The sequence below is a fragment of the Mirounga angustirostris genome, unplaced genomic scaffold (genome assembly GCF_029215605.1).
Source record: "Mirounga angustirostris isolate CCGP_5_RB_7025 unplaced genomic scaffold, mMirAng1.0.hap1 SCAF_3, whole genome shotgun sequence".
In the NCBI taxonomy this organism is placed as follows: domain Eukaryota; kingdom Metazoa; phylum Chordata; class Mammalia; order Carnivora; family Phocidae; genus Mirounga; species Mirounga angustirostris.
This window is the reverse complement of record NW_026991711.1, coordinates 49,469,243-49,482,214: the sequence shown is the minus strand read 5'-3', so window position 1 is coordinate 49,482,214 and position 12,972 is coordinate 49,469,243. Positions and strand designations below refer to the sequence as shown.

General features: G+C 37.4%; 1 long non-coding RNA gene across 1 annotated transcript in view; it reads right to left on the bottom strand.

Moving 5' to 3' along the window:
- Positions 1–10,831, bottom strand: part of LOC135363833 (uncharacterized) — a 127,850-nt gene extending 117,019 nt beyond the window's left edge. Inside the window, exons 1-2 of the long non-coding RNA XR_010409983.1 lie at positions 10,639–10,831; positions 2,338–2,460 (exon numbers count right to left, since the gene is read on the bottom strand). This is a non-coding gene — a long non-coding RNA (uncharacterized LOC135363833). The remainder of the gene's footprint in view (positions 1–2,337; positions 2,461–10,638) is intronic.
- Positions 10,832–12,972: the final 2,141 nt, after the last annotated feature.

The following is a 12,972-nucleotide window of genomic DNA, read 5'->3' as shown; positions in this document are numbered from 1 at the left end:
ATGATATTCATAATGCTGTACAGCAACCAGCTCTCTCTAGCTTCAAAACTATTTCATCTCCCCATTGAAATGCCCAGTACCCATTAAGTAATCACTCCCCCACCCCCATTCCCCGGTAACCCTTAATCTACTTTCTAACTCCATGGATTGCTTGTACTGAATATATTATGTTTATATTTATAGAAATCATACAATATGTCTTCTGTTTTTGACTTCTTCCACTTAGCATAATGTTTTCAAGGTTCATCCAAGTTGTAGCATGTATCAGTATTTTGTTCCTTTTTATAGCTCAATAGTATTCCATTGTGTATATATATATGCCACAATCTCTTTATCCACTCATCCACTGATGGACATTTGGATTGTTTCTACCTTTTGGCTATTAGGCATAATGCTACTATAAATATTTATGTGTAAGTTTCCCTGTGGACATATAATTTCTCATAGGTATACAATTGGGAGTAAATTGCTGGGTCATATGGTAATGCTATATTTAACCTCTTAAGGAACCACAAAACTGTTTTCCACTATGGCTACACTGTTTTACATTCCCACCACCAGTGTATAAGGGTTCATGTTTCTCCACATCCTTACCAACAGTCAATACACATAAAATATTGATATAACTAACCCTTATCATTTTACAACTTTGTAGCTAAAGATCAAAAAAGAACTCTCAAATCAACAACCAAATATTGTACCTTAAGAAAGTAGAAAAAGAAGAGCAAACTAAACACAAAGGCAGCAGAAGGATGAAAATAATAAAGATTAGAGTGGAGATAAATAGAGAACCGAAAAAAATTGAAACAACAAAAACAAAACCTGTTTCTTGGAAAAGAACAACGAAATTTACAAGCCTTGAGTCAGACAGAGTAGGAAAAAGGGAAAGACACAAGTAATTAAAATCAGAAACGAAATCACTACTGAATGTAGAGGAATAAAAAAGATTATATGATAATAATACGAACAACTGTTCACCAAATTAGATAAACTAGATCAAATGGAAAAACTCCTAGAAACACACAAATCTTCAAAACTGGCTCAAGAAGAAATAGAAAATCTCAAGAGACCTATAACAAGTAAAGAAATTGAATCAGTAATCAAAAACCTCCTAATAAAGAATAGTTCAGGACCATATGGCTTCACTGCTGAGTTCCACCAAACATTTAAAAAATTAACACCAATCCTACTTAAACTCTTCCAAAAAATAGAAGAGGAGACACATTTCCTAACACATTCTAGGATGCCAGCATTACCCTGAACCAAAGCCAGACAAAGATACCACAAGAAAACTACAGACCGATATCCCTTATGAATAGGGACACAAAAGTCCTCCACAAAATACTGGCAAACCAAATTCAATAACACATTAAAAGGATTAGACTCTATAACCAATGGGATTTATCCCAGGAATACAAGGATTATCCAAAATAAGAAAATCAGTTAATGTAATACATCACATTAATAGCATGAAGGGAAAGAAAATTATATGATGATCTCAATAAACACAGAAAAGCATTTGAACAAATGAAACACCCTTTCATGATAAAAACTCTAAGCAAACCAGGAATAGAAGAAGACTTTCTTAATTTCCTTTTTGGCAGGTTAGTTTTGTTGTTGTTGCTGTTTTCTTTCCTTCTGTCAATTATTGGCAACTTTAAAGACAATTCCCTTCGATTTAAATACATACTGTATTCATCAGTTATTGCCAAAACAGTGATGCTTTAAATAAAATTTCCAAATTCCAAAACCTGTAACTCCCCAAAATAATCCTTTATTATTCTTTCTCAGCTGAGAATCAACTGGGTTTGGCTCAAAGCTTTAGGCTGGGTCTGTTTGACCTTATGTGTCTCTTTCATTTATCTTAGACCGGTGAATAACACAGACCAGTCTATCCAGGGCGAGGGCCAGTTCTCCTTATTGAGAGATCATGGAGATTCAAGATTATAAATAGCAATACATGCTGTTTCTCAAGGCCTTGGTTCTAGACTAGCACATCTTCACTTTTGCTCAAATATAATTAATCAGGGGGTGGAGGGGGGTATATTGCAAGCCCAACATCAATGGAGGAGGTAAATATACCTCACCCCCTCTGTTACACTGCAACATCACATGGCAGCAGTGGATAGAGAATTGAGAATAATCCAATCCACCAAAGATCCTGTCATAATAATAATGCAATATGGAATAAACAGCATAAGGAAGGGGAGAGAGAAAAATACCAGGAATGAAGGGTGCTCTGTAAAGAAATATTTATATGAAAAATAGGCTAATTTCTGCAATATACTACCTAAAAATGTCATTGGCTTAAAAAAAGAAAAAAAAATTCTCACTTACTCAGAATCAAGTATGAATGTTCCTGATCTGCTGGCTTTTTGGGTGTCTCTCATCTGAGCAGTGACTTTGGTATTCGGGCTGTTCCCATTTTCAAGTTTATGCTTCTGTCTTCCATCTTGCAGCCTGGAAGGGGAGAAGAAAAGAAGAAAAAACGTTTACCAAAAGCATTCAGGTTATTTAACCATTTTGCCATGGAAGTGACTCACCACTTTGGCCACATTCTATCAACCAGAACAAGTTACATGACTTCACCTACATGCAAAGGTAGGAGCTGGTAAATGCAATCCCTGGCTGCACATTAAATAGTGAACTACATCGCTGCTCCAAGGGCAGCAGGATCCCTGGTGATCTCCTAGCTCTTTGGCTTAGAAGAATGGAATATAGATTTTTGACTAGTAATCCCTGAATTTCCCAAAGTTAATGTAGAATAGAAGCTTTGTAATTGCAACTAAACTCTCTTTTGGTTTTATAAGAAAAACAGAGTGTGAAAATTGGTTTAAGTCAAACTACAATGATTTCTAGATGAAAAATCAAGGGCCATAATAATCACTAGCATCTACCTAATCTTTTGTTTTACTATTAACACATATTATTTATCTTTATCCCAAATTTTGTACATTTTTGTTTACTATAATACCAAGAGCAACCACTAGAAATAACTTTACAAAGAGATACACTCAAAACACTATAAGTAAGTCATAATGGAATCCTAAAACATGTTTTAGTAACCTACAGGAAGACAATATAAAATAAATTTAGGTATAAGAACAGAACAAATAGCAAATAAATAATAAAATATCAGACTTAAGTGCTAACATAACAATAATTATCTTAAATGTAAGTGGTCTAAATATACCAATCAAAAGACAAGGATTAGCAGAGTGGACAAAAAGCATGATCTGACTATGTGTCTTACAAGAAACTTGCTTCAAATTAGAGGACAAAAGTAGGTTTAAGTAAAAGGATGGAAAAAGCTGTACAAATGTTAAGCACACAAGCAGGAGTAAATGGCTATATCAAATGAAGACTACAAAGCAAATTACTAGACACAATGATGGACAGCATTGCATAATGATTAAAAGAAAAAGGACAAAATCATTGCATAAAGGTGCACAATGCTGAATGTGTACCAACCAACCAGAGACTCAAAATACATGAAGCTAAAACTGCTGGAAGTAAAAGGGAGAAATAGACAAATCCACAATTATCATTGGGGACTTCAACACCCCACTAGAGAACAGTCACTCAGGATTTGGGTTCTTTCTAGCTTCTTCCTTTGCCATTCTCTAGAGAATTGCCCTAGGTTAGAAAAGTCTAGGTTACATATCCATTCATATTTTAGAATTAGAAAGAAAAATGGGACTAAGTCCAGGGAAAATTATTTTATGTATGAATGTACTTAAGCTAGAGATAGTCAAGACATTTCACACATCACTCTGTCCAATTTCCTATGAGTTTGACATTGATCTAATGACCATATCTGGCCAAATGGGAACTATAATCTCTAATTGGATGCCCTATACCCAGAAACAAGGAAAGAATAATTATTGGCTAGTTTATGAAGAATTGTGACATAGGGGATAAATGTGGGTACACAAAAGTCGTTAAGTGTAAAGTAAGAATTTTATGGCTAGGACAAATAGAAAAAAAAAAATAGGTCACAGACTTAAAAAAAAAAAAACAACTAAATCAGATGTTCACACCAACTTAAAAACCAAGATTACTACAGTGGTTAAAAAATAACTAAATGAAATCTGTAAGAAACTTACTCGAAATATAAGAATGTAGATAGGTTAAAGAAATATAAGCTGTATCTTTATCTGGAGACATAGCTGTACCATATGCAAAAATTTAATGATCTTTTACCTTAAAATGAGTGCATTTTGTGTACTTTACTCTCAGACTATTGGACAGACAGGTTTTATTCAACATGTCTGGGTTGCTCAAAACCTGCATATTCCAAAGAAAGGCCTATCTATCTTCAGAAGTGACCCTCAGCCCACTCTTGGAAGATAACTTCTGAGCTTTTGAATATTCTGCCTGACATGAGAGTTTTGTATGCCTGAAGCTTTTGGCCTGGTAGTATTTAAAACGAATACCTGTTTTTGTATGCTTGGAACTTTGAGCCATGCTGTACCATTTTGACCAAATAAGTTTACCTAACAATATGATTTATGGTGGATGCATGTTTTTGTTCTGGGGTTGAAGAATGGGATAGTTAGAGCCTGAGGTCAGTCATACAGGTGCTACATGCCTATGTGACTAAAACCCAATAAAAACCGTGGACAGCAAGACGTGGTTAAGCTTCCCTGGTTGGCAACACCTTGCCAGTATTTTCAGACATTGTTGCTGGGAGAGTAAAGTGCATCTCTACATGGTTCTACTGGTGGGGCAGACACCTAGAAGCTTGTACCTGTTTTCTCCTGGAATTTGACCATGTGTTTCTTTCCTTTGAGGACTCTGGTTTGTATCTTCTATGGAAATAAACTGTAAGCATGAGTATAATGGCTTTTTCTGAGTATTTTATGTCCTTCTTACATATCATCAAGATTGTGGTTCACCTTTTCAACAAACAGGTGAAAAAAAGTGAAAAGATGTAATGAAGAAAAGAAATAAATGTGGTTTTTTTTTTAAAGATTTTATTTATTTATTTGACAGAGAGAGACACAGCGAGAGAGGGAACAAAAGCAGGGGGAGTGGGGGAGGGAGAAGCAGGCTTCCCGGGGAGCAGGGAGCCCGATGTGGGGCTCAATCCTAGGACTCTGGGATCACGACCTGAGCCGAAGGCAGACGCTTAATGACTGAGCCACCCAGACGCCCCAAGAAATAAATGGTTTTAAAAGAAGATGTTAGAGAGTTAAAGAAGAAAAGACTCAACTATAGAGAACAAACTGATGGTTACCAGAGGGGAGATGGGTGGGGGGATTAAGGAGTGCACTTGTTGTGAGGAGTACCAGGTGTTTTACGGAAGGGTGGAATGACTATATTGTACACCTGAAAATAATATTTACACTGTATGTTAACTGGAATAAAAACTCTAAAAAAAGAAAAGCAATTTATTTATTTATGTCCTTAAAGCATTATTAAAGCAAGGAAGAATTTAAAATCTATGCAGTCCATAGTTTTAATAGGTCTTTGCAAAAGGCTTCTGACAGGGATGGGTGTGAGCCATGTACCAAAGTAATTTAGAAAGGAATAAATGATTTCTAAAGGACAAAATAATAATAGGCATGATTGAAGAGACTGATTTAGAGTTTCTTTGAATATCAGCCTTTATTTATAGAAATCCTGTTTTGTTCTTACTAGGAACAGAATAAAAGTCTATTTAGTTTCCAAAATACCAGCTAAAAATATATGTATCTTTGTCATCTCATGTTTAGTCTCTGATGAATTAGAACAATCCATTCACCAAGTATTCACGAAGTATCACTTAGATTGTTATTTTGTCATGCCATTAAGTATACTCAACTTAGTGCACTCAGTTGAAGGATGCAAGGAAAAATAAGATAGGACTCCTGACTTCAAGATTCACTGTCTGTTTGGGAAAATAGACATGCAAATACATAGGTCTATAATTGAAGTATCAGGAACTTTGGTGACACAAAGTAGCAGCATCTACTTCTACCAAGAAATCAGAAAGGAAGTTACTAGAAAAATAGGTGATGATGCATGTACATGGATTCTATTTGTCTCTTGATAATGTATGGGTGAGCCACTAGGAGTCCTAGGAATGAGACCCATTCATTATCAATGACTGACCTGTTAACTAGGAAATCATACCAAATACAGTGGCCTCTTACAGCATCTTTCTGGCATAAATTTATGGTGTTTATAATGGTGGCAACTTAGATAATAAGAGGGTAGAATTAACAAATAGAAGTGATGCTCAAATTTATATATCAGTATACATTTCAATAGCTTTCTCCCTTCATGCAGGTTTAAGAGTTATAAGGAACAAAAATATTATTACACAAAGCAAATCCAGATACTAATATACTTGTTTACAAAGCCAAGTATGTGTATATGGTTTCCAGGAAGTCAGAAGAAACAAAAAACTTTATTTAAAAAAAATAAAACTTTTCAATATCATCACATTATTTTACCATACTCCAGAATTGTACTAGGTAGAGGGAACATAAAATTAAACAAAATAGATATGGTTCCTAACTTCACAAAATCACACATAATGGAGGAAGCAGAAAACTTAAAAAGCAATTATAATACATTATGTATTATTGCATTAGAAGTGCCATGACCTCCATAGACTGGGAATAATTACAATATTACTAAAATATGTAGCAGTAAAATAAAGCAATTATCAAAACTAACATAAATAGGGCATAAGTCCCTAGGAAATTCTTCAGAAGACTAAACACTTAAAAATGGGGCTCATTCTATGATTATATTCAATTTTTCATCTCTTCCATATGCTTTATATATATTTTAAAGCAGGAAGGTCAATGAGACTTCCCTTGAGAGCACCAGCTAAGCTCTATTTGTACATACCATCAGAGAGACAATGCTGTCACGCAGATGGCCCCCTGGTCTGGGCAGCTTGACGAAAGTGCCTTTGTGTTCCTAATTAACGAGTGAACAACTGTGCCAATTGCTTTGATACATTTGAAACCTTCCGATCTCAGACTTTTGATGAACTGTTTATTCAGGAGCAATACCTGCCTGCTTTATTGGCCCCAGCACACCACTTTTAAAGGGCAGAACTGTAGTGAGATTGACAAGGATTCCTCAGTTCCAAGAAAGAAGATCATCAGGAAGCACTAACCATATTCAGGTAGTCTACTTTAGATCTCACTGATGAAAGGATAAAAGTCCACGACTATAGAGTGCAAATATTTTCTGGCAGTAACTCAATAGATCTAGAGCTCACAGTTCAGTAATGAGCTGCCACACCAACTCCTTTGATTCTGGGATTTCTCAAATCGGTAGCAGTGTTTAAAGAAGCAAGGTTTCCAGGATCTTAACTAAACTCTTGAAAAGATTAGTACTAAATTAGATGCTGACATGGAGAGTAAATTAGAACATCAAGTGATACTAGATTAATAAATGTTAAAGAGTATGCCAAATTATATTTAGCATACAAAAGGAAAGCTAAATGTTAATAAAGCCCAGAGTCCCAGACCACTTTTGTGCATATAAATGTGTGAAATGTAATGGGAGGGACAAATGTTAGCTTTTTAAAAATTTCCTTGACTGAATGTAATGTAGACAGTTTTGAGGCCATGTGATAAATGGCCTTTTCCATTTATGGGTCCATCATTTTTTTTTAATGACATTTTTCAAAATTAAAAATTACAAACCCTCAGGTATATATTTGGGAAGGCTCTTTGTAGGTTAGAGAGCTGGAGTTCTACATCGGGACTAATGGTTATGATGAAGAAGGAAAGAAGTGATAACAATGTCTAATCCTAAAACAGATTTGAAAAGTAGTCAATGTGTTTCATCTTAATAAAGGAGAGTGTTTAAATCAAGATATCTCAACCTTGTCCCTATTGACATTTGGACTGGATAATTCTTTGTTGTGGGGGATGGTCCTGGGCATGGGAAGATGTTTAGCAGCATCCCTGAAATCTTCTCTCTAGATACCAGTAGCACTCACCCTCATCGTTACAATGAAGAATGTCTCTAGACATTGCAAACTGTCATCAGGGCAAATTTGCTTAAGAACTACTGGTTTCAATTAGAGACAAAGGACTTCTAGTCTGCTGTATAAGATGGTGCAGAATTTAAAGACAACAGATGACTGAAGGAGAACTTGGCAATGTAGTAAGAAGAAGGGAAACTGTTTAGGGATCTCAGGACTAGAGGAACAATATAGCAACATGACTTGTAAATTTCTATCCAACAGAAGAAAACAATCCAGGTTCATGCTTTTCACCCCCTGACCAAAGAACTAAACGTAGGTAAGGTAAATTCATTTCTTGCCAGGATCCAATGAGGGTCCCACCATCAACACAATGCTATTCCTGTAGAACTGGCAAGGAGGTTCACAGATTGCTTCATTTGCCATACTGACAGTTAGACAGCAGGGAAAGAACTCTCCATCTGTATTAGGCTTGAGTCTCCCCTCGTCCCACTTACTTAGTGACACTACATGGAAAGGGGATAGCAGGACACCACTGGCTGGTGCCTAACAAGTTCCTGGCTCATTATTAGAATGGAGATGATAGCAAATAGAATCTGTGAATTTAAGGATAGAGCAATGAAATTTGCCCAAACTGAACAACAGAGAGAAAAATAGACTGAAAAAACTAAAAAGAAAAAAACTCCAAAAAAACAGAGCCTCAGGGATCAGTGGAAACATATCAAAAGATGCAACATGAGGGGTGCCAGGGTGGTGCAGTTAGTTAAGCATCTGACTCTTGGTTTTGGCTCAGGTTGTGATCTCAGGGTTGTGAGATTGAGGCCCATATTGGGCTCCATGCTCAGTGTGGAGACTTCTTGGGATTCTCTCTCCCTCTCGCTGTGTGTGCTAGAGGTGTGTGCTCTCTGTCCCTCTCTTTCAAAATAATAAAAGTAAATCTTAAACCAAAAAAAAAAAAAAAAATTAGTAAACTCCCCACTGTGTGTGCTCTCTGTCCCTCTCTGTCTTTCAAAATAATAAAAATAAATCTTAAACCAAAAAAAAAAAAAAAAAAAAAAACCAGCAGCAACAACAACAACCAAAAAACGATGCAACATGAGTATCACTGGAAGCCCAGAAGGAGAGGAGAAATGGAGTGAGGCTGAAAAAGGATTCAAATAAATTATGGCTGAAACTTCCCAAATTTGTTGAAAGACATAAATCCATATATTTAAGAAGCTGAGCAAACCCCAACAGGGTAAGGTCAAAGAAATCCACACCAAGATACATCATAATTAAACTTGGAAAAACTAAAGACAACAACAATAAAATCTTGAAAGGCAGCAGAGAAAAATAACACATTACTTATAGGGAATTGTATTAAAATAATAAAAGTTTCTCATTGAAAACCAAGGAGACTGGGTTGCCTGGGTGACTCAGTTGGTTAAGTGTCTGACTCTTGATTTTGGCTAGGATCGTGATCTCAGGGTCCTGAGACTGAGCCCTGAATCAGGCTCTGATTGAGGAGTCTGCTTGAGAGCCTCTCCCTCTGTCCCTCCCCTGGTGCTCTCTCTCTCTCTCAAATAAATAAATAAGATAAATCTTAAAGGGGCACCTGGGTGGCTCAGTCGTTAATTGTCTGCCTTCGGCTCAGGTCATGATCCCAGGGTCCTGGGATCGAGCCCCGCGTTGGGCTCCCTGCTCAACGGAAAACCTGCTTCTCCCTCTCCCACTCCCCCTGCTTGTGTTCCCTCTCTCGCTGTGTCTCTGTCAAAAAATAAATAAAATCTTAAAAAAAAAAAAAAAGATAAATCTTAAAAAACAAAGCAACAACAAAAAACCCCCCAAAAAACAAACCAAAACAAAAAAACAAGGAGACTGGGCTTCTGGGGAAGAGAGCAGAATAGGAGGATCTTAAGCTTACCTCATCCCCCAGATACACCTAGGTAATATCCACATCAGTGTAAATAAACCAGAAAATGACCCAAAGTCCAGCAGAGCAGGATCCCCACAGCTAACCATAGAGAAGAGTTCACATCAAAGAGGGTAGGAAAGGCAGAAATGCAATTGGGAACCAAACAGCCTCTTGAGACTATTCATGGGAACAAGCAGAGGGGAGAGGAGCAGAGCACCTACCAGGTACACCAACACCCAAGGCACAGGAGGCCATACTGGGAAGATGCATCCCCATAACATTTGGCTTTAAAAACCAGAGAGGTTAACTTTGCAAGTTCTTAAATTCAGTAACACTTAACACCTGGAACTTTAAAAATTTGCAGGCTTAGCTCTGCTAAACTGAGTGCCCACCCTTAAGGAGACAGAAAGAAACCCAGTCCCAGTCCACTGAGACACAGCACAGAGGCAGCAGTTTGAGAAGCACCTGGAGTATGCAGGAAGGAGATTTGTTTACTAATTTCAGAATGTGTGCTGGAGGAACAGGGATCTTTAGGAAACTATTCAAAGAACAAAAGAGCTGGCAAGCACCCTTTCCCTATCCTGCCCCCTCCCCCCCCCAGAATAGATACATAGACATTCTCCACCTAGCTTGCTAACACCACATATCCTGCCCCCAGGCTCTCCTGTAGCCCTGCCTTATCCAAATTTCCCTTGGCCAGAGCCCAAGTAGTGCTACAAGCATGGCATTGTGCAAGCAGACCCAACAGGGCCAATACTATTCCACAGTGAATCTTGCTCCAGGAAGAGAGGAAGATAATTACCCTTACCAGTTCGACTGTGACTATAGCAGCTGGCTGGGGGCAGACATCTGGTCTGACTGCAGGTCCTATCCAACAACAAAAGCATCTCAGGAGATAACACAGGAAGAGTGACCTGTAGTTCAGTGCAACTGCAGATCTGGAAAAAACGTGGTCTGACCCAACTCAGACCCAGTGTGGACCTAGACTAGCTCATTAACAATACATGGTCCAAACCCTGTCCACAATTGGCAATGAGAGCTATTGCAAACAACTGGACTAAAGGCAAATGCAGCTCAGCCACAACAGTAGGGCACATGCAACACACATACAAGACACCCCTGAAGTGCCAGGTGCTGATGAACAGGGGACATTGCACTGTAGGGCACCACAGAACCTCTTCTTAAGGCCACTACTTCCAAGAGCAGGAGACATAGCTGCCTTTCCTAACATAGAGAAACAGGCAGAGAGTAAGATAAAGTGAGGAGATAGAGGGATTATGCCCCAAATGAAAGAACAAGACAAAATCATGACGAGAGGTAAATGAAATGGAAATGAGTAATATGCCTGATAGAGAATTTAAAAGTAATGGTCATAAAGATAAGCAGTGGACTTGGGAAAAAAGTGGAAGATCTCAGTGAGACCCTCAACAAAGACATAGAAAATATATAAAAGAATCAATCAGAAATAAAGAACTCAATAACTGTAATTAAACATACACTAGAAGTAATGAATAGTAGACTAGAGGAAACAGAAAAATGGATTAGTGACCTGAAAGACAGAGTGGTGGAAAGAAATCAAGCTGAACAGGAGAGAGAGAGAGAGAGAAAAAAAAGAATAATAAAAAATGAGAATAGATTAGGGAACTAGTGACATTATCAAACATAACAACATTCTGATTATAGGGATCCCAAAAGGAGAAGAGGGAAAAAAAAGGGGAAAGAAACTTTATTTGAAGAAATAATAGCTGAAAACTTCCCAAATCTGGGGAGGGAAACAGAAATCCAGATAGAGGTGGCACAGGGAGTCCCAGCAAAATCAACCCAAGGAAAATAATCCTAAAATTTGTATGGAACCACAAAATACCCTGAATAACCAAAGAAGTCTTGAAAAAGAAAAACAAAACAGGAGGCATCACATTTCCAGACTTCAGGATATGTTACAGAGATGTAGTAATCAAAACAGCATACTACTGGCACAGAAGTAGACACATAGATCAATAGAACAGAATACTGAGCCTAGAAATAAATTCACGAGTATATGATCAAGTAATCTATGATGAAGGAGGTAAAAATATACAGTAGGAAAAAGACAGTCTCTTCAATAAATGGTGTTGGATAAACTGGATATTTACATGCAAAATAATGAAACTGGACCACTTTCTTAGACCATACACAAAAATAAACTCAAAATAGGTTCAAGATGTAAATGTGAGACCTGAACTCATAAAAATCCTAGGAGAGCACGGCCAGGAATTTCTGACATAAATCACAGCAACATTTTTCTAGATATGTCTCCTGAGGCAAGGGAAACAAAAGCAAATATAAACTACGGGTACCACATTCAAATAGAATGCTTCTGCACAGCAAAGGAAGCAATCAGAAAAACAAAAAGACAAGCTACTGAATGGAAGATGATATTTGAAATTTGCAAATGATATATCAATAAACAGTATCCAAAATATATAAAGTATGTACACAATTCAATACCAAAACCCCCCAAAATAATCCAGTTAAAAATGGGGAGAAGACATGAAGAGACATTTGTCCAAAGAAGACATACAGATGGCCAACAGACACATGAAGAGATAGGTCAACATCACTCATCATCAGAGAAATGCAAATCAAAACCACAATGAGATATCACCTCACACCTGTTAGAATGGCTTAAGTCAAAAACACAAGAGAAAAGAAATGTTGGAGAGAATGTGGATAAAGAGGAACCAGTGAACACTGCTGGGAATGCAAATTGGTGCAGCCACTATGGAAAGCAGTATGGAGTTTCCTCAAAAAATTAAAAATACAGGGGTGCCTGGGTGGCTCAGTCAGTTAAGCATCTGCTTTCTGCTTGGGTCACGATCTCAGGGTCCTGGGATTGAGCCCCACATCAAGCCCCACATCGGGCTCCCTGCTCAGTGGGGAGCCTGCTTCTCCCTCTCTCTGCAGATCCCTCTGCTTGTTCTCTCTCTGTCAAATAAATAAATAAATACAATCTTAAAAAAATACAATTACCATATGATCCAGTAATTTAACTACTGGGTATTTACTCAAAGAATACAAAAACATTAATTGGAAAGGATATATGCACCCCTATATTTATTATATGTTTATTATTTACAATAACTAGAATATGGAAGCAATTCAA